We start from the raw sequence: 20,875 nt of genomic DNA, 5'->3' as shown, positions 1-20,875 counted from the left end.
AGAGACAACTGGAAAATACACACAGCAAACACTCACACAGAAGATGCGTCGGGCTGACTAACCTACTGGCAGCGAGGCTGGGGACAAAGTGCTAGGAACTGCACTAGGTTCTGGAGATACTTTGCACAGAGAACGTACAGTGTTTCCTCAACGTTTGCGTACTGTGGGGGGAGAGGGATGACAGTGAGGAGCAGAAAGGCTGAGGAGGAGGCATCAGATCAGGACCCGTAAGTGGTGATGCACTTCCAAGGAGGCGTTATTTGGGGGCTGCTCGAGGTCAGGTGTTCAGGCAGCAGCGAGATGTGACTTTTGATGGAGGTCAGGAGAAACCTAGCAAGCATTTGGGAGTCAGCAGGGAGTGACTTCCTGAATCCTTTAGCCATGACACGGTTAGTGGTGCCAGCACAATGTATTTCGTTTCAATAGGCGTAGGCGTCTGTCACTGTGGGTTTCCGACCACTTTGTGTGCTTTTTAAGATACTTTTTATTATAAACCACTTTTTTTGTATATTTTTTATTGACATACAGTCAGTTTGCATTGCTTTGACAGCTCGTGAACTGAACTACTTTTGATAAGCAGACAATCCATAGAATTCGGTAGGTGCTCATCACTGAACTAACCCCAGAATTAAAATACAATGGTCACATTTTGCTTCAGATTTCATCCAAAACACTGAGATAAAACACTACAGTTACAGCCAGAGTTGCCCTTGCCCACAGCCCGGTGCACTCTCAAAGGTAATCAGCATCCTGACATCCTTCCAACCACGTTTCCTGCACGTCTGCGTGCCTGTGCCGCCAGGAAGTCTTACAACAGCTGTGCCCACCATCTCCCGTAATTCTCTGTTATTCCAGTTTGAATACTCAGCAGTGATTTTTTATCATTTCAGCTGTTTCAGGGGTTTATTCTCGCTTATGCACGCACACCTAGTTCCCTCGTGGTAATCATCACATAGACTCTTGTATCATGATGTCACATTGTATCCACCTCCTGTTAATGCATCTTCAGATTGTTTTCACATGTCGCCATCATAGTTTTAGTCTGGACATTCTTAGCGTATCTCCTTGGTTGTGCATAGCAATGGGACTCCTGAGTCAAAGGACAGTGTCATAAAATTGTGTCCTAGGAGTGTTGCCACTTTATCTTTCTACCAACAAGTTTAAACATCCTAGCCAGAGCTTGTTATTCTCAGACTTTTAAATATCGGCTCATCTGATAAGAGATTAATTATTTTTAATTCTTCTTTGATCTTTCAATTATTTATTCCATTTAATCCATTTATGTACCAGATAATACTGGTAGAATGCCTGATGTAACCTGTTGCATATCTGGAATTCATCTGGACATGATTGCAACATATATTTTATATACATTGTGTCTTCAGCCAGCCAGATGGCATCAGGAGTTTTGCATTTACGTTCAAAGTGAAGTCGGTCTAATGATTTCTTATACTGTCATCTTTCAGGTTGGCACAACGTACTTAAAAAGTGAGTTGGGCAGAATTCCCTATTTTTTTGTTTCTTAAAAGATTACACCAAATTAGGACTATTCCTTGAAGATCTGGTAAAACTCAGCTATAAAGTCCTTGTAGGCCTGGTACATTTGGTGAAGTGTATGAATTTTTAGATCCCTCATTTACTTAAACAGACAGTGATATATACAATTATCCCATTACTTCTGACTTAGGAAGTTTTCTCCCTTAACTTCCCCAGTGTTAGCGCTGAGGTTTCCACACCCTTGGACATCCATCAGTCTCGTACAAACCAGACGGTTGGTCGCTCTATGAGTGGAGTCAATATTGGCCGTTTGGGTTGTTTAGAAATGCAAGCAGCTGGAGCAAACTGTAAAAGGCACTGGCATGAATATGCAACAAACACGCAATGTCGTCTTCCATAAACACCTTCTATACGCAGTTCATGGAATGTGCCCCGTGCATCTGTTCACGCCTACTTAAAATCAGACATGTTGGAGCTCCTCCGCTTTATTATTCCTTATAAAGAACCAGCCTTGGCTCACTGAGCATTTCTGTCATTCTCTTATTCTTGACTTCACTTATCTGTGCCCTGCCCTTTTCGTTTCATGTCGTCAACTTCCTCTGGACTCTCGTCCTGAGCAGTATGTATCTGGACAGCTCTACCCTGTTCAGCCATCACTGAGCTGGGAGCCAGACCATGAGAGCAGAGGGCACATGTTCTTTGTAACAAAAAGGACATAAATACTAGAAAAGTCTTGCAGAATCAGATGGAAAGGCATGGAATGATTAAAAGAGAAAGAATTAATGGTCAATTTAAAAAAGAATTGACTTAGTTTAACCAGTCTTAACCTTTCTTTTATAAAAGCAAAGTTTGCATTTTTGCTGAGGATAGTCAGGTGTGTATCCCAAAGCATTTTGCCGATTAATGGTCACTTTACTTCAAAGTGCCTCTCCTCAGTATTAAAGCTGTTAGAACACTAGTCTTTGGTCAACAAAAGCTATTCAGAGACGTTGAAGTGAACACGGGCCTTAGTCATTGGACCCGGGGTCTTGCTTTGAACCATCCCCATTCTTGACTTTTATGATCAATGATCTTTTCCTTAGTGTGTCTCTTCAGTTGGGTTGTAAGCAGTAGATTGATAAATGATACATCTTTGGAGATAGAAATGCATGGAAACCTGTTGACATAAATATTTATCACCTCACCCTGAAGAGGAAGAGTTCAAGACAGAGCATGTCACAGAAACGTCGAAAGAGAGTCTGGGCGGCCGTTCATTTTGGTCGCTCTTCAGAAGTGCCAGCTCTCCCGAGTGCTTGTACATTTGGTGCTGGATTCCAGAACCAGGTAGAGAAGATTGTTGCTGTGAATTTGGTGGGGGGAGGGGGGTGCGGGGTGAGCTTTCCTCACCCTCACACCACAGCAAACAAAGAAATGTGAATTTTGGGGGGCTGATTTTAGCAAGGGCAAATGGATAAGGCAGGAAAAAGACGCTCATTGATGCATTTGTTAGAGTATCTGCTGTATTTGCTGTCTTCTGTGCATTTATGGTGCTCTGATAACAGCGCATGTTTGTCTTTGATTAAACCTTCCTTCTCACACTTTATTGCACGGCATACCAGTTTATTCATCCTGCCCCTGGGTCCTGGTCTGGGCAGTCATTACAGTTTCTAATCCCCTGGCCACACTGACTGGTGCAGAGATGCACATTATCCGAATTGGTCCATTTAGCTATCAGGAAATCGTATTACCTTTCTGCTGAGCTAGAACCCCCATGGAGTAGGACAATACAATTTTTCAATTTTAAAATTTCCATAAAATTGTTACACCAGGCAGGTCTTGAATCAGTGCAAAATTAACTTTATGGTTGGACAAAATCAGCATCTCTGTGTTCAACGTAGATTTGTTAAAATTCAAGTGTCGTGGTTTATTAAATAGAGCAGATTTGCTTATAGATGTAGAAGAGTAAATGCTAGTCCTGTTTCCAGACACAGGAAAAAAGAAAGGCAGGCCACACCACAATTCAAGACTTACTTCACTTTTTTCTTTAATTACAGATTTAACTCTTAAAAATTAGGTTTATAAGTAAATTTTTCTAACTTTCGTTAAACAAGCTTTAGTCCTTTTATATTTCAACATATTTTATTTTTCTGAGCTGATGAAAAATTAAGTCACCAGTGCATAAGCAGCTATTTAAAATGCAAAGATAATTTCCAGGGAGACAATTTCAGTCTTTCAAGGATCTCAGTCTTTCGTATCTTCTTATCTGTGTGCAAACAAATGGTATAGGAAGAAAGTGACAAAATGTTCTTTTTCTCTTTTCCAAATCCTCTTAGCTCACAGGCACACACACAACACGCGTGCACAGGCACATCGCTGCCCACGGCATCTGCAGAAGCAGTTCCCTTGGTGGCGAGTTCATGGATGAGTTAACGGAAATATAATAGACTGGCTGCTGGCTGAACCTTAGAAATGGTCCCAGGGGAATAATGACACAAGACTTCAAAACTAGATTTTATTTTTCAACCTAAGGTAATTTTATTGCCAATATTTAAGATATTTCATCACAGATTTTTTTTAGTGTGCCCAACGGTCCCCATGTTTAAAACCACGGAGCCCCTGAGACTAACCTCTAATCATCTCAGCATCTGAACAGTTATCTGCAGGCCTTTCCTGACAGCAAAGAAAATGCAAGGATCTGTAGGGTTTTCTCACTCGACTCCAGGCTTCCCCTCAAGAGCGTGTTCGGCTGGGTCTAGGTGGTGGACGGGGTGCCGGCGGCCGTGAGTGTGGCCACCTCCTCCCACCGAGCAGCTCCAGGTCCAGCCGCTCTCGCCCGCCCGCTCTCCACTGCCCTTCTGTCCTTGTCGCTGCCTCCACTTCTGTCTTTCTCTCCCTGTCTCTCTCTTCTTCTCTTCCTCCCTCTGTTTCTCCTCTTTATCCATGAATCACGTTAGTCTGAACTGTGTCTCTTCCAGCCATGGCCATGGGTCTCAGGCCTTGGAGGTTAGGCACGCCCGCCAGCATATTGGAAAGGGACTGTCTGCTCGCCATCACTGCTTGGTCACAAATCTCCTTTGAAACATCAGAGAAATGATAGTCATGTGTTTGCATCAAGTTTTTATGTTCTTACATTTTCTGGCCATTAAACTTTGCAAAACCCCACGAAGATGACTCATGGAAGGATGACAGAATAATACCTGAAGAATGAATAGGAGATTTATAAGGAGAAAGTTCATTTGTTTCCCAATCTTGCGTAAAATTAGCCCAAAATAAAATTCTAATGTCAGAACAGATATCTCAGAAAATACCAGCCTGTACTATCAGGAAATATGTATCTGCTGTGATCTAAAAAGAATAAATACCCCAGAAATATTTCAGATACAGCATGAGGGAGCCCATCCTGCTGTCAGCTAGAGAACCTGGAAAAGGGTTCCTAACGAAGCCCTTGGTCAGTGCAGGAACCACAGAGTTCATAAATGACATTTCAGCAAGACAGGGTCTGTGTCAGCTTGTGATACGTGTTTCAGTGTTCAGGGCTGTGTATGAAAGACATTTAAAATTATATTCTTGATAGTCTCTTGAATCTATTTTTACCAGTATCAACGTTTGAGAATATTTTCACAGATTAATTCCCCAAAGAGCTTACAGGAGGAGGAAACTCATGCACAATCCAGCTCTCAGAAATTCAGACTTCAGAAGGTATTTGCAAAGTAGGGAAGTTATGAAATGTTTGATATGAAAATGGTTTTAAACAACTCAGCGTGAAGTTGACTTACGAGGTCTTTTGGTCTCGGTACCTGTGAATTTGTTCACAAAATTATCTGCCTAAAGTGCCTACACCCTGTCCTGAGATAAAGAGAAATGGACGCTACACAGCCAGCCGCCCAGTTTAACAATGTTTGATCCCAGCGGTTTTGTTTACCCAGTTGTAATTGAGCATTTCGCACTTCACTGTGCTTCATCAGGCGCTGAAGCAAGCAGCGATGAAACACAGGCACCAGCCCTGTAGGAAGAGCTTCCAGAACTGGGTCTGGTGGCAGGGTGGCCGCTGCACGGGCGCGCCTGCAGCCTCGCACCTGACGCCGCTGTAGTCAGTGACATCTCCACAGGCAGACACTTCGATTACTAAGGAGTCCACGTTTTTCCCGCTCCTGCACAGCTGGGCTCAAGGAACTGGTCTCCCACTGTCTCTTCTGTGAGGCTTTCCTCTCCATACACCACAGCAAGTGTCTGCTGGGGGGCGAGGAGGACAACTTAGAGAGGAGTCTGCCCCCCGGGAGAGAGCTGAACATGCCGCCGTTGACGGCATCCCAGCCCACGCCGTGGGGAGAGCTTCTGAGCCTTCGATCATGGTGACAGATTACAGGCTTTCTAGGGCCTGGAGTCGAGGGGAGAGAAGGTCGTGAGGGTTTGCTATGGGAGGTAGACAGGCAGCTGGCTAGATCAGAGGAAGGACTTCCAGAGAATGTGAGGGCAGGCAAGGGGGAAGGACTTGCCATCCTACTCCCAAGCATCTGAGCCCCTCCAGAGCAAAACAGAACACTGCACTCTGCACCTGCAGAAACTCGTAATGGACTCTTTTGGTTAAAACTTCTATTTATTTATTATAAAATAAGATACAAAAATGTATCAAGAGTTGTTTCAGGCAAGGAAATCGGAGGGAAAGGAAGGTCTGTCCTCACCAGCTGGACAGAGAAGAGCCTCCAGAGAAGCAGCTGCGACCCAGCGAAGCAGGGAGGGTTTCCTGGGCTCTGGGCTGGACACTCTCAGAGGACAGGTGGCAGAGGTGTGCTGGGAATGGTCACCCGTTTCAAGCCCTTAAGACTGTTCAGCAAAACAGGATGTGGGGCGGCGTGCAGGTGGCACCATGACACGTCCGCTGTCCCCTGGAGAAAGACACAGGAGAAGAAGCAAGATGTTTTCCATGACAACTACTATTGCTAAAACATGGCTTCTAAAAGAATTCAGTTACTGAAGCCCCTGTGAAAACAGTCAGACTTTAATAGCAACAAATGCAGGAAGCCAGGCATCAGGTTTTGAGCAAGTTGTCTTACTAAGCAGTTCGGCCAACAGAGCATGATTTTTTTTCTCTTGTTCACAATACACTTAAAATATCCTTTTCCCAGGCAGGGCGGGCAGAACACCCAGGTGTGCCGTCAGTCACGCACGTGAGCGGACACCGCACGGCTGCAGGTAGGCTGTTGTCTTCTTTTGAGCTGATGAAGTGACCGCTTGTTTCAGACAGTTGTGTGAAGTGCGCTACCGACTGGACGTGTTAACCCGCAGGCCCACAGCCAGGCGTCTCCGTACCCTGGCGTTGACCTGACTGCCGTGACCCCCTCTTTGCCCTCCTTCTGGGGGAGCGTTTCACTGTCGCCAAGCGCTGACTGAGTGCGCAGCAGGCCCCCCGGTGCCCGCCACGCCCGGCGGGCGCTGGGACAGGCGCCTGGGCTGAGGGTGTCCTTCAGAGACTGCGCTGGCGCGTGCTGTTCTCACTGGATTCCAAGCTCTGGGCAGGAAACCTGGAGCTGGCCCCACCTCCAGCCTGAAATCATCAGATGCTTCACAAATGTACCTCGGTGGAAACATTGCAGGGCTCCGCTTTCTGTTCTCCGTGGGTTAGAACAGGTCCTCAGAAATGGTAGGCTCCACATTATTCCTAAGTGTGCACGTCGCTGTGCGCCAGTACCAGGGAGCCTGGACATGAACTGAACACCCCAAGTAAGTTGTGCTCCTGAAATTACTTTCTTAAAAAAAAATGGAAAAGAAAATTTAGGAAAGCTTCTTCACGCAAAAAGAAATTGTTCAGTTAATATTAAATGATAAAAATCAGTATTTGTTCCAGTTTGAGATAGAAAGAGCCTTGACAGGGCTACCGATACCAGAATTCTATCATTTCTCCCTATAAATTACTGAACAAATAAATAGGGAAGACATTCCGCTGTTGGTGTCGCAGAGAATGATTGGAGACAATTTATCTGAATAAATGTATTGGAATATTGACCCCCTCTGAGAACATTGATGCGAAACACTTCAGATGTGTTCTCATGGAAGCAAATTTAAATTTCACAGTCAGGTATTTTGTGCATTTAACATACTAAATTTCTGATTTCTTCATTGGTTTTTCTGCCTGTCCATTTGGCAGACTCTGGATTTTGCCTCCATCTCTGTGGATGTGCAGTTCACCTGATGCCTTTGTCTGCACTCAGCACTTTGGCTGAGTGGCTTAATCACCGTCCTCGGGAGCACAACCCGAATCATCTCCGCTGGAATCTCGACTCCTCCGTGACTTGGCTTTGCATCTGCGTCTCCATCTGTCATGCATTTCACTGGGTTCTCCTTACTCTTTTCTGGGAGGCAGTCTGAAGACCATAAGAGAAAAGTCAGAGCGGGCCAGAGACGCTCAGCTGCTGCCATTGTAACATGACGCCTCGAGATCGCAGCAGTCCCCACCCACTGGATAAATACAAAATGGAACACAAGAAATATCATTATATAAATATTGTTATAATTACTACTATAAATATTATTATTAGAACCCTGATTCCTCTGGCATTGCAGAGACCACCAGGAGGACAAAGACTCTTGGTCTCATTGGTACAAGTCAGGGAATTGGCAGCCTTGGACCCACTCTAAAGCGAAGTCAACTCTTGCCTTTAGAATAACCAGAAGCATCATGGAGGGGACTCTGGAGGTCCCTGGACCAAGGAAGTGGATACTCTAGGAGATAAGCACTGTTGGAATAGACTTTTCCCTTAAAATACATGACACTATCTCCGGGGGTGGGGGTGGGGAGCACATGGCGGGGCCATGGACCCCGGCTTGGGAGGGTAGGATGGTCAGTACCAGTCCCGGCGTTCCCTAGTGGTGTGACCATGGGAACATCTCCTAGAACCGAGAGATTTCAATCCTCTAGTCAATAAAAATTGCACAACATTGTCTCTAAGACTCTCCCTGCTCTGACTCTGTGATCTAACACGGTCCAGAGTCCTCTCTCCTTGCCCTTCGAGTTTAAGCACACAGAAGGAGCCCCAGCCACGTCCCTCTGCTCTGTGCTGTGGAAAGGCCAGTTCTGCACCCTTACAGTGAGCAAGCCCACGAGACCACGCACAGCCAGGGGCACTCCAGAGGGTTGCTTCCCTTGCCTGGGCAGCTGGGGGACATTCTCTCTACAAATGGCCAGTTTCCTGAGCTGCCTTATTAAAGCTGTGATGTCAGAGCACACAGCAGACCTCCTTTTCTATGAAGCCATGAGTTCTTTGAGTCCTAAGAAAATTATCAGAGAACTCAGCCGTGGAAGAGGAGGTCAGTGCACACAGGTCTCCTTGAAATCTTGCCGGTCAGGACTTTCCCGTCTCTTCCCCACCTGCAGTGGAGAGAATCAGACTTCTGGATATCCAGTTTGTGATCCATACCTTATTTTTAATAAGGGACAAGAAGCAATTCATCAGAATAATTATACCAAACATCAAAACTTTGAAAGCTAATTTGAGGACGTCTTGCTGCTCAGTTCTGGACTCTCAGTCAGGTTAGCACAGGGGGAGGGAAGAAAATGAGAAAGAAAAAGTTCCTCAGCAAGAATTTCACTGATGTTGAAAATGCTGTGGATTTCTTGGATTAGAAAGTAGTTTGACTACATGGCTTTTGGTCTGAAGATCTGACTTGTACGAACGTGCCGGCTGACTGGCGGGTGCAGGATTCCTGGGCGGCACGCAGCGCTAGAACCCTGAGATCGTGTCCGCCGTCTGTGGGCTGATCCGACAGCGTGTGTGTGCGCGCTCGGAGGGAACACAGTTGACAGTGCGGAAAACAAATCTCCCCAAATAAATGTGTCTCTGCAAAATCCAGCCAGTGCGGATTTTGAGCTCTGAGCCACCACAGTCAGAGGAAGGAACTTCAGTATTTCCCCCACTGTCAGTCCTTTGCCTTTTGTCACTGAGAAGTCTGCTTTGAAAGATCAGCTCAGGGGTTTTGCTTCTAACTTTTCCATTAAAAATCAATGGAATGGAACATTTAATCCATTGACATTTATGGTAATTATTAATACATGTATGTTTATTGCTATTTTGGACTTAGTTTTCCAATTGATTTGGTATTTCCTCTTTGTTCCTTTCTTTTTCTTTTTCTTTTTCTTTTTGTGGTTTGATAATTTTCGTTTGTATTATCTTGGTTTCTTTTTGTTTTTTTTTTAAACTCTATTGTATGCTTTTGATTTGTGGTTACTCTGTTTTTCAAGTATATTACCCCATTACTATATCTGTTTGCTTTAAACTGATAATCATATAAGCTCAAACACATCCTAAAAAGAATGAAAAAAAATCTATATTTTCTTACAAAACAGAAACAGACCCGCAAACAGAGTAAAGTCTTATGGTTACTGGTGGAAAGGGGATGGGAAGGGATAAATTTGGGAGTTTGAGATTTGCAAATATTAACTGCTATATATAAAAACAGATAAAAATCAATTTCTTCTCTATAGCACAGGGAACTATATTCAATATCTTATGATAACCTTTAATGAAAAAGAATATGAAACTGAATGTATGTACGTACATGCATGACTGGGACACTGTGCTGTGCACCAGACATTGACACATTGTAACTGACTGTACTTCAATTAAAACAAAAAATCAGTGGAATGCTTTCAGCCAGCCTCTGTTTATCCCCTGACATGTGATGTGTTTTCTGGGTGTTTCCTTGCAAAATCTGATCCTCCTCTCTCAGTTAACTGCAAAGTGTTAGATTGTTCAGTGGCTGTGTTTGCCAATATCACACTGTACTCATGAAAGACAGGCTGCTAAGGGTTACAGAAGACATGTTTTCAAGTTTCTGGAGACGTCAAAAGCCCACAAATGTTGGCGCATCAAGGATTCTGATTCATTCTGAAAGTCACACAGAGCACGTTTTCAAACTTAACAATAAATTGGCAGTTTGAAATGAGTAAACCACGAAACGCTGATCTGCTTTGAGACTGTAGTAAGGATGAGATGGAAATGCCCTATTCTAAGGAATGACAGGAACCAGCAAACGGAAAAGCGTGCCGTGCAGTCTCCCCCGAGTCTGCTTGCTGGCCCTGTGCCTCTGCATGGAAACCTAAACTAGTTACACAGCTGAACACAAGGCAGTGTCCTCCGCAGGTAATCTTGCTGCTTTAGGCACATTACATCAACTCTGCTCAGAAAGCCGTGCTTCTCCCCATGCCGACAGCCTCAGAAAACAGTACCTGGGGATTGGGAGTATCCTATGGATTGAAAATTGATCAGAAAAGAAATGGGAGTGGAACTTAGAAAATAAAAGTCACTCTCCTAGTTGGAATATATGAAACCCCAGCATCGGCTTGATTCCTTGTTGGGCGTGGGTTACATGGATCCGCCAGAATGTCGTGAATCAGAGAAAGCACAGAATGACCATTACGCCACATGCACTATACAGCAATAACCATTATACAGTGTGCAAAGCTTTGCAATACATTTGGAACTCCAGAATACTGAAGGAATTACAAACCAATAAAACATTTCCAAAGCTGCACCCGTGCAGATAGCACATAGGTTAAGAGACATGAGACTGGGGAGAGGATGGAGAAACCTGATACTGAAGTGCATTTTGCAGTGAAAACATGAAAACAATTGGTACAGAGAAGAGAAGCAAATTCAACAAGATTCATACTGACAGGTGCGCAGGGTGTGCCGGGCATCGAGTTCAGGACCAAGGATGCCAACCTGAGCTGCACCTCATCCCTCTCATAACAGACAGAAAGGGAAGAGAGGAAACGTGCCGTGTTTAGGATACGGCGAGCATTTGGGCTCGGGTGATGCGTCAGCGTGGGGCGGTAAGAGGAAGCAAGACTAGAACATACACTTGACATTTTCAGCAGCCGTGCAATTATAGATGAGGACACAAAGTCGCCTGGCCTGGAGACATGTGAAGACGTGCCATTAGGACGGCGCTGACTTGGCAGCGACACGGCAGATTCTGTCGTCAAGATCCATCAATAGTCTGTGATCACTCAGTCTGTCACGGCGACCATATGGCAGTTCAGATCAAGCCCCAAGGAAGCCAGGCTAACACACGGTTCAGATGAGACGCCGTCTTCCAGCGTGGCCTCGTGCACCTCTTCCTGACACAGGGCTGCCAGCTCTGACTCTGTGCCGCGGCAGCCAATGCCAGGGTCCAGAATTACAGGCCAAACATCTCTTCTCCGTGTCAGAACCATGAAGCCCCTGAATGGCTGGCAGGCAAGTGAGTTATGCAGTTCCGTGGTGGGGAAGCAGATAGTAAATGCGGCTTCATAACCCAGTAAAAACGCTTTTCGCAGATGGCTGAGCACGGCATGGGTGGGAACTGTCATGGGTTAAGCTGAGTCCTTCCCCTTCCATGCTCCACCTCCGTCCTGCAGCAGCGCTGGATCACAGCTTCAAGACTCAGGCCATTTGCAGATGAGATGCCGCCAGATTACAGGACCACGGTCAGTCTCCCAGGACAAGTTCCCGGAACTGACAAGCAGCCGGGAAAGAGACAAGGTGAGCACACAGCCTGAGGGACCCAGAGCAGTGGCCCTGGCATCGGGGCGATGACTAGCGAACAACGTTTAGACTTCTCAAAATACTTCTAAAAAACTTGATAACGCAAACATCATCGTGCCCAAGCATCATTACTGAAAAAAAAAAGCGTTTATTTATTTGGTGAATAGAACCTAAAAGGCATTTAGTGCAAAGTGGACCAAATATTATAGCGCAGTTCTCAAAGATGTTGTTTGTGACTTTTATTTTATTTAGATTAAGGAGCTATTTTAAAAAGCACTTGAAGAATGGAGATTTGCATAATCAGTTTTGAAAGGGACACCGAAGTGAGACTGCTAAATGAGAAGCCTGCCTCACTTCGTACAGGTTGTGAAATTACAGCATCTTATCAAGTTTCGCAGATTAAATTCCGACTTTGGAGGATGTATTGGCCTAGGATCATTGGCCAAATTAACTGTCACAGTCACGGTGAATTTCAGGTGAGATTCTAGCAGACTTAGGACGTGCACGGACTCTTGTAACCGCCGTTTGTCTCTTTCCAAGTGTGAGGCACATTTTTGTTCTACAGGGAAAGTCTTGATTTTATTCAGTTTCTTCTTTTCCGCCATACGTGTCCCTGACAACGAGGTCACAGCCTCGGGCTCAGAAATATTTACACACTAAACTCCAGAAATCACAGCAGCCTTTGAAGACACCTTGTCGACCCGCTCATTTGTCTCATGTGAAACTTTGTGGCAAGAGAGGCATAGTGTGTTGCCCTGGTCTCAGCCTCTCAGAGGCAGGGACAGCGCTGGACTGGAGGCTTCTTGACCTGCCTTAGGGACAACGCATCGTGCTGCTCACTGTATAAAAATTATGAAACTTTTTATGCATTTTGTGTAGGATTAAGAAGGAAAAAAGCTTTACAATACGACCCTTTTTAAGTACGTACTATGATTTTTATTGCTTTGTTTCTTCTTTTTATTGAAGTACAGTTGATTTATAGTGTGTTCGTTTCAGGTGTTCAGCACAGTGATTCAGTTATATATATAAATGTATATTCTTTTTCAGATTGTTTTTCATTATAGGTTGTTACAAGATATTGAACATAGTTCCCTGTGCTGTACAGTAGGACCTAGTTGTTTATCTATTTTATATATAGTAGTGTATATCTATTAATCCTGAACTCCTAATTTATCCCTCCCTCCCAGTTCCCCTTTGGTAACTACAAGTTTGTTTTCTATGTCTCTGAGTCTGTTTCTGTTTTGTAAATAAGTTCACTGGCATCAGTTTTTAGATTCCACGTATAAGTGATATCATGTGATGTTTGTCTTCCTCTGTCTGACTTACTTCACTTAGTATGATAATCTCTAGGTCCATCCATGTAGCTGAAAATGGTATTATTTCATTCTTGAATATGGCTGATTAATATTCCAATAACCCACACACTTATGAGAAAATCTATGACAAAGGAGGCAAGAATATACAATGGAGAAAAGACATTCTCTTCAATAAGTGGTGCTGGGAAAACTGAACAGCTACAGGTAAAAAATGGAATTAGGACATTCCCTAACACCATACACAAAAATAAACTCACAACAGATTAAAGACCTAAATACTGACCAAATGCTGTAAAACTCCCAGAGGAAAACGCAGGCAGAACACTCTTTGACATAAACTGCAGCAACATTTTTTGGATCATTTGCTAGAGTAATGGAAATAAAAGCAAAAATAAACAAGCGAGACCTGATTAAATTGAAAAGCTTCTGCACAACAAAGTAAACCATACACAAAATGAAAAGACAACCTACGGAATGGGAGGAAATATTTGCAAAGGATGCACCTGACAAGGGATTAATTTCCAAAGTATGCAAACAGCTTATACAGGTCAATATCAAAAAAAAAAACCCAAAACAAAAAACAATACAATCAAAAAATGGGCAGAAGACCTAAGACCTAAACAGACATTTCTCCAAAGAAGACATCCAGATAGCCAACAGGCTCACAAAAGGATGTTCCATATCATTAATTATCACAGAAATGCAAATCAAAACTACAGTGAGGTATCACTTCACACCAGTCAGAATGGCCATCATCAGAAAGTCTACAAACAATAGATGCTGGAGAGGCTGTGGAGAAAAGGGGACCCTCCTATGTTGTTGGTGGGAATGTAAATTGGTGCAGCCATTATGGAAAACAGAATGGAGTTTCCTTAAAAATGAAAAATAGACTTACCCTATGATCCAGCAATCCCACTCCTGGGCATATACCTAGAGAGAAATATAATTCAAAAAGACACCTGCACCCCAATGTCCACAGCAGCACTATTTACAACAGCCAAGACATGGAAACAGCCTAAATGTCCATCGACAGATGATGAACGGGTAAAGAAGATTTGATACATACACACACGATGGAATACTACTCAGCCACAAAAAGAGGGAAACAATAGTTATTGCTGTGTGGTTCTCATGCAGCTTTGTTTCTGTACTTCTCAGTTGCATTGTAACTAAGTTTTTGGAGCTGAAATAAAAGAATTAGGTAGGAAAATGATTATTCCAATCGCCACCATGCATATCTAGTAAGTCAACCATAGACAGTGGTGCCCAAGTAGGATTTACTACTGAGGATTCATACTTTGGATCCTAATAACTCTATATTCCAAGCACAATACAGCTGAAAACAAACACTGAGAGTCATAAAACTCCTAGTACAGTTCAAGGCATAATTCTGGGGAGGAAAATAGAGAATCAGTGGCCACAGCAGTGGGTCACCTGTCAGCACATCAATGCTCTAAACCATTGCCTTTAGGAAGAAAAACAAACATCCTAATTTTCCAGTCTTAAATTTCAAAGCTACAGTGTTTCTTGCCCTAGGTTTTAATATCTATTTTATCAGGGAAAAAATGTTAAATGGATTATTTCCTCAGGTTATAGCATGGGGTAGGGTGTCAAAGCCTCAGATTAAATCAGTCCCAAACTAAACAAATGCCAATTTTCATATGGAGTAAAATTGCATACCTGTTGAATAAGGAGTAACCAGGGTTCCAGACAATGAATACAAAAGGATTTTCCAAACTTAAATACAAAAATTGACATTATAGAATCTCTAGATTCTTTTCATGTTTTGTTTTGTTGGGGGTAGACTTTTATTACACTTAATGTAAACTTATTTGTATCTATTGAATGAGCCTTGTGAATATAAATGGTTACTAAAATCTGCTTTCTTTCATAATAATGTAATTGAAGGACAATGAAATATTCTAGAATTCTGAACTTGTGGAAAATGGGAGGAGAGAAGAAGAAACTATACATGAAAGTCTGAGTCTCACTTCCCTCACCTAAATTGTCAGCAAGTGTTCATGCATGAAAACCTCGATTTCCCTCATCCATTTCCTTTTTATCAACTAATAAAAGATACGTGAAATGAATGAATATAATCAACTTCTCTGTAGATGACACAATGTGGAAGTCCATCTATCAGTGGTTTTAGGTTATTTGTACCATTTTAAATATCCAGTTTGGCTATTAACTGCCCACAGCACAAGATGCCATACTGTACACATCCTAATACATGTGCAAATCACAGACATCACCATCGTCATCATTAACGCTAGAAAGTAAGGATTTTTCAAATAGCTTTTCTATTGTTTTCCTGTCCTCTGTTTCATTCATTTCTCCTTCAATCTTTATCATTTCCTTTTTCTGCTGACTGTGGGCTCAGTTTGTTCTCCTTTCTTTAGTTCCTTAAGGCACAGAGTTTATTGGGGTCTTCCCTGCTTCTTAACGTAGGTCTTTGTCCCTGTGAACCTCCCTCTTGGAAATGCTTCTGCTGAATTCCGTACCTTCTGGTACGTTGTGTTTCCACTTTCGTTTGTTACGAGACCCTTTTTTAGTTCCCCTTCCATTTCTGGTTTGACTCGCTGGCTGCTCAGGAGAGTGCTGCCTAACTCCCATGTGCACTCGTGAATTTTCCGTTTTCCTTCTGCTGTGGATTTCTAATTTCGTGCTGCTGTGGTCAGGGAAGTCGCTTGGTATGAGTTCAATCTCCTCGACTTTGCTAAGGGTTGAGGCCCAGCACATGGTCAGTCATAGAAGATGTTCCATGTGCCCTCGAGAAGCATGCGTATTCTGCTCTTCTGTGTGTGTCTGTTTGGTTTACAGTGTAGCTCAAATCTGCTGTTTCCTCATTGGTTCTCTGGATATTCTATCCATTGTTGTCAGTGAGGTGCTGAAGTCCCCAACTGTAATTGTGTTACTGTTTATTTCTCCCTTTAGCTCTTTCAGAGTTTGCTTTGTATATGTGGGTGCCCTGATGTTGAATGCATAAATACCTAGCCATTCTATCTTCCTGATGGATGGACCCCTTTACCATTTTCTTTTTACCAGTTTCAGTTTACAGTCTTATTTTGCCTGACAGAAGTATAGCTTGCTTCTTTTGGTTACTGTTTGCTTGAGATGACTTTTTTCACCCCTTCATTCTCAGTCTGTGTGTATCTTTAAGTCTAAAGTGAATCTCTTCTAGGCAGCATATCCTTGGATGCTTTGGTTTTGTTTAATACATTCAGCCATTCTGTGTCTTTTGGTTGGACAATTTAGCCCATTTACATTTAAAATAGTTGACAGATAAGGACTTACTATTGCCATTTTGTTGTTTTCTGGATATTTTGTAATTAATTGCTTCTCATTTCTTATCCTTCTGTCTTTTTTTGTGTGTTGATTCTCCTGGCATCCATATGCTTTGACTTCTTTACCATGTTCTTTTGTGCGACTGCTGCAGACTTTCCCCTGAGGTTGCCATGAGGCTTCCCCAAAATATCTTAAAATTATAACCCAGTATTTTAAGTTGATAACAACTTAAGTTCAACAGAATTCTTAACCTTTAGATTTTTACTTCCTCTCATCCTCCCATTTTAGGTTATTACTGTCACAATTTACATATTTTTAATATCTTGTAACTAATAACATATTGGTTTAGTTATGATTTTTACATTAATTAATACATTTACTTCTTTAACTTTTAGAGTTGTAAGTGAATTATACACCACCATTACAAAATTATAGAATTATAGAATCTAACTTTAACTCTATTTACACTCCCTTTTTATAGTTTTATATTGTTAATTCACATCTGTTTACATCCACTCAAGGAACTCCCTTTAGCATATCTGTGAGGCAAGTCTAGTGGTAATGAACTCCTGGACTTTCGTTTTTTCAGCAAAGTCTTTAATCCTACTTCATTTCCATAAGACAGCTTTGCTAGGTATAATACTCTTGGTGGACAGTGTTTTCTTTCAGTATTTTGAATGTGCCATCCTATACGCTCCTGGTCTGAAATGTTTCTGTTGAGAAATCTGATAGTCTCATGGGGGCCCCCTTGTATGTAACTTCTATATTTCCTCTTGCTGCTTTTAAATTTTTTTCTTTGTCTTTGTCTCTTGAAAATACGGTTATAATATGTCACAGTGTACCTCTATTCAAGGTCAACCCATTTGGGGTCCTTTGGGTCTCATGAATCTCTGGATATCCATTTCTTTCCCCAGGTTCAGGAACTTTCCCGCCTGAGTAATCAGATTTCTCTCCCAGACCTTACAGGTTTTCTTTGTCAGAGACCAGTCTTCACCAGTCAGTTCAGCCTGGGTTTCCGGGCTTGTCTGTGGGCACTGTCCCCGGGCAGTGAGGGGCTTGCTATTACGGCCTATTTGGGGGGAAGGAAGCCGCCGGAGCTCTGTGCTTGGGGGTGGGGGTTGTGCTGCTGGCGGAGAACAGTTGGGTGGCATGGCTGGCTTGGTTCCCACCCGAGCAGGGCTGCAGGACAGGCTCCGCAGCTACCTGGCCCCTCTGCCAGGCCTGGGGTGTGTTTGGGATGGGGTGTCACCTTCGGTGGGACTAGGAGTTAGCGCCCTGCCCGAGCAGGGCGGCAGGACGATACCGAGAGGCTGTTACAGCTCACTGCTTGGGGACCCGAATCAGGCAAGAACATGCACCTGCTCAGATGAGGCACTGATTTTGCTGTGCAGACGGGGAAGCCCTAGGCTGTGCTCTCTGTTCAGGCGCCATTGTGCGCAGAGCAGCTGAGGGGGCTTTTCCCAGGTGCGCAGACCAGCTGAAGGCTACGCAACGAGCAGCGCTGTGGACTAGGTTCTCGGGCCGGGTTCAGCAGGAGAAGCAGCTCTGAAACCCATAAGCTCTTTGCTCTCTTACTTCAAGCCGACCCAGACCCCAGGTCCCCTGGCTGAACAGGCATTGGCTTTGCTCTGCAGACCATGGGTTCTGCCTGTCCTTCTCTCAGTCTGTCTGCTGGCCACGCCGCCTTCAGGTGTCCTCACCAGCCCCTCGGGTCGGGTGGGGCTGGGGCCACAGCGGGCGCCCTGTGACGCAGACTTCGCTGGGTGTGCGCAGACCAAGCTCCAGGGCCAGCGGACTCCTCAGCTGAGCGTCTGAATCGGACAGATTCGCACCCCGCTGAGTGCCCTGGTCGGAGTCCACCCGACCTGCTTCTGCAGGTGAGCAAAGCTGCTGGCCGCGAAGACGACTGGGCCGCGCAGGTCTGAGGTCCACAGGCCAAGTTCCGTGCGCCGGCTGCTGAACGCCGCTCTCCCCGCTCCGTCCCCGCCAGGCTCTCGGTGCCGGAGCCCCACGGCTTCCCCTGCACGCCCCGGAGTGAGAGGTCGGCGTCGGGGCTCCCACAGGGCAACCCCCCGGGCTGGCGGGGAGCTGGTGGTCCCCCGGGCTCTCTGCTCCCCCGGAGGGACCGGAGGCTCGGGAGAGCGCGCCCCACGTGGCGCTGCGCGGCCCGGCGGAGGCGCCGCGGGGTCAACGCGCAGCTCCCGCCGTGCCCCTCCCGGCCGCCCGCCGCCTCCGGGTTCTGTCGCTCTCGGTCGTTGGAGGCTCTTGCGAGGGGAGCGAAGTCAGGAGTGACGTGGCTCCCACTTCCGTCTTTATCAGACGAGTTCAGGCCAGAGCCAAGGCTGTCCACAGAGGACCAGGACAAAACTTCCCTAACTCTTCTCCTCTAAGTTTTCCGGAATCCTGGTTTGCGAAACCGAAGACAGGTTTTCCTCAGGACCCCCTCCCTCTGCCCGCCTTCCTCGGTGAACTGCTTAAGGTCCACACAGACGCAGCCCTTGTGACTCCTCCAGGCGGGCCTCTGAGTCAAGGGGCCGAGCGTTCGGCACCGGAGCAGGTGGTCGGAAGGGCGCCCCCAGAGGGGGCCTTAGCAGCGGCTCCGAGTCGAGCCCAAGACCTGCTCGCGTTGAAAGGAAATCGCCAGCCACGGGCTCGGGCCGCTGTCTTCCGTCCCCTCCCCCTTTCCCGGGGACAGCGGGCCTAGCGCTCAGTAGCGCCCCCTCTGGGCGGACAGCGCCTCAGCTGGGCGCGGGTCGGCGTGGAGGTGCACGACAGGCGCGCTCGGCTCCCGGCACCGGCGGGCGCTGTCCGGCGTTTTAACTGATTCGCGCGGAGACACACAGCACCTCTGCGCGGACCCGCGGCACAGCTTCCGCGCAGCGCGGCGCGCTAGGCGGCTCCACGGCGGTTCCCGCCGCAGGAGGCTGCGCTCTGGCCTGGACGCGGGCTGGGGGAGCTGCTTCCCAGGCGGATCGGAACCGCTCCCGCGGCGGCTTCGGAGCGCGGGCAGCGCCCTCCGCTCGCCGCACTTGACGAGGCTTTGTCCCCGGGGGTCTCTTCTGCCGCCGAGGAAGCGCTCCAGGCGGCCTGATCAGGGCTGAGCCGGGCCGCTCCTCCCGCGCTTACCCCTGTGTGCGACCTGCGGCACGGGCACGTCTCCTCTTTCCTGCGCCCGCCCGCCCGGGACGCGGTGAAGGGGCGGCGGGCGGCGGGCGCCTGGACGCTCGGCTGCGGGGACGGCTGCTTCCCCGACACGCCTCTGCGGTAACCCACGCTTGCTGCTGCGAAGTGCCGTTCATGAGAGCAGGTACCTTACTTCTCAGAAGAAGATCCCCATTTCCTGGCCTAATGGAAAATGAGCGTTCTTAGCTGTTAGTGGACCTATGGGAGGTGGCCTTAGAGACCGTTTCCTCGACAGAATATACCACGAGGCGATGCCTTCAGGTAACACTGTTACGTTCAGCGTCTGATCCCCTCGACGTCGTTAGAGCCAACGCCCGTGCACGAGCTGCGGAACCAGAGCTGATGCATAGTCACTAGTAAATGTACAGATGAGGTGTTCAAAGTATGAAATTATTAATCATGGAAGTTTGGGGTTTTTTGGCAAGTTAAAAACTCAGTAAAATTCAAATATATGTTGATCACCATTATTCCAGCTCTGATCTCTTTGACGTATAATTTTCAAACTTAGTTTCTTAATTTTGAATTCGACCTGAAATATCATTACCTTTTTTTTAGGGGGGTGGTAATTAGATTTTTTATTTATTTATTTATTTAGTGGAGGTGCTGGGGATTGAACCCGGGACCTTGCACATGCTAAGCACACACTCTACCGCTGAGCTCTACCCTCCCCCATCGTTAACTTTTTATTTTGGGCCAAATATGTAAAAAATGCTAGCATAATTGAATGTAGAGAGCCAGTAATTGTTTTTCATGTCACAGAAAGAATCAGGTCAAGATAAAAAACAGAATGATGTAAGGATCCTGGAGAGGAGGAATGCTTCTCTCAATGAGAACTTGAATTAAGCTTACTGCCTCTGTGGTTATTAAAAATACACATTTTGTTTTAAATGAACATATCAAATTATGAATCTAACGAGTGTTAGCACTTGCTTATACTGTAATAATACAAATTATTCTAAAGTCCTTAAAAACGGTGTGTGTTATTATGGGATACACTCTCCTAATCTGTGGTTTACACTGGGGGTTAATTTCCCCCATTCAGATAGTCTATAGACAGCTGTATTAGCCTTGTTTTAGGGAGTATGCGTT

Source organism: Camelus ferus, chromosome 11, assembly GCF_009834535.1.
Source record: "Camelus ferus isolate YT-003-E chromosome 11, BCGSAC_Cfer_1.0, whole genome shotgun sequence".
Taxonomy (NCBI): Eukaryota; Metazoa; Chordata; class Mammalia; order Artiodactyla; family Camelidae; genus Camelus; species Camelus ferus.
Note: the sequence above shows the minus strand (reverse complement) of the source record.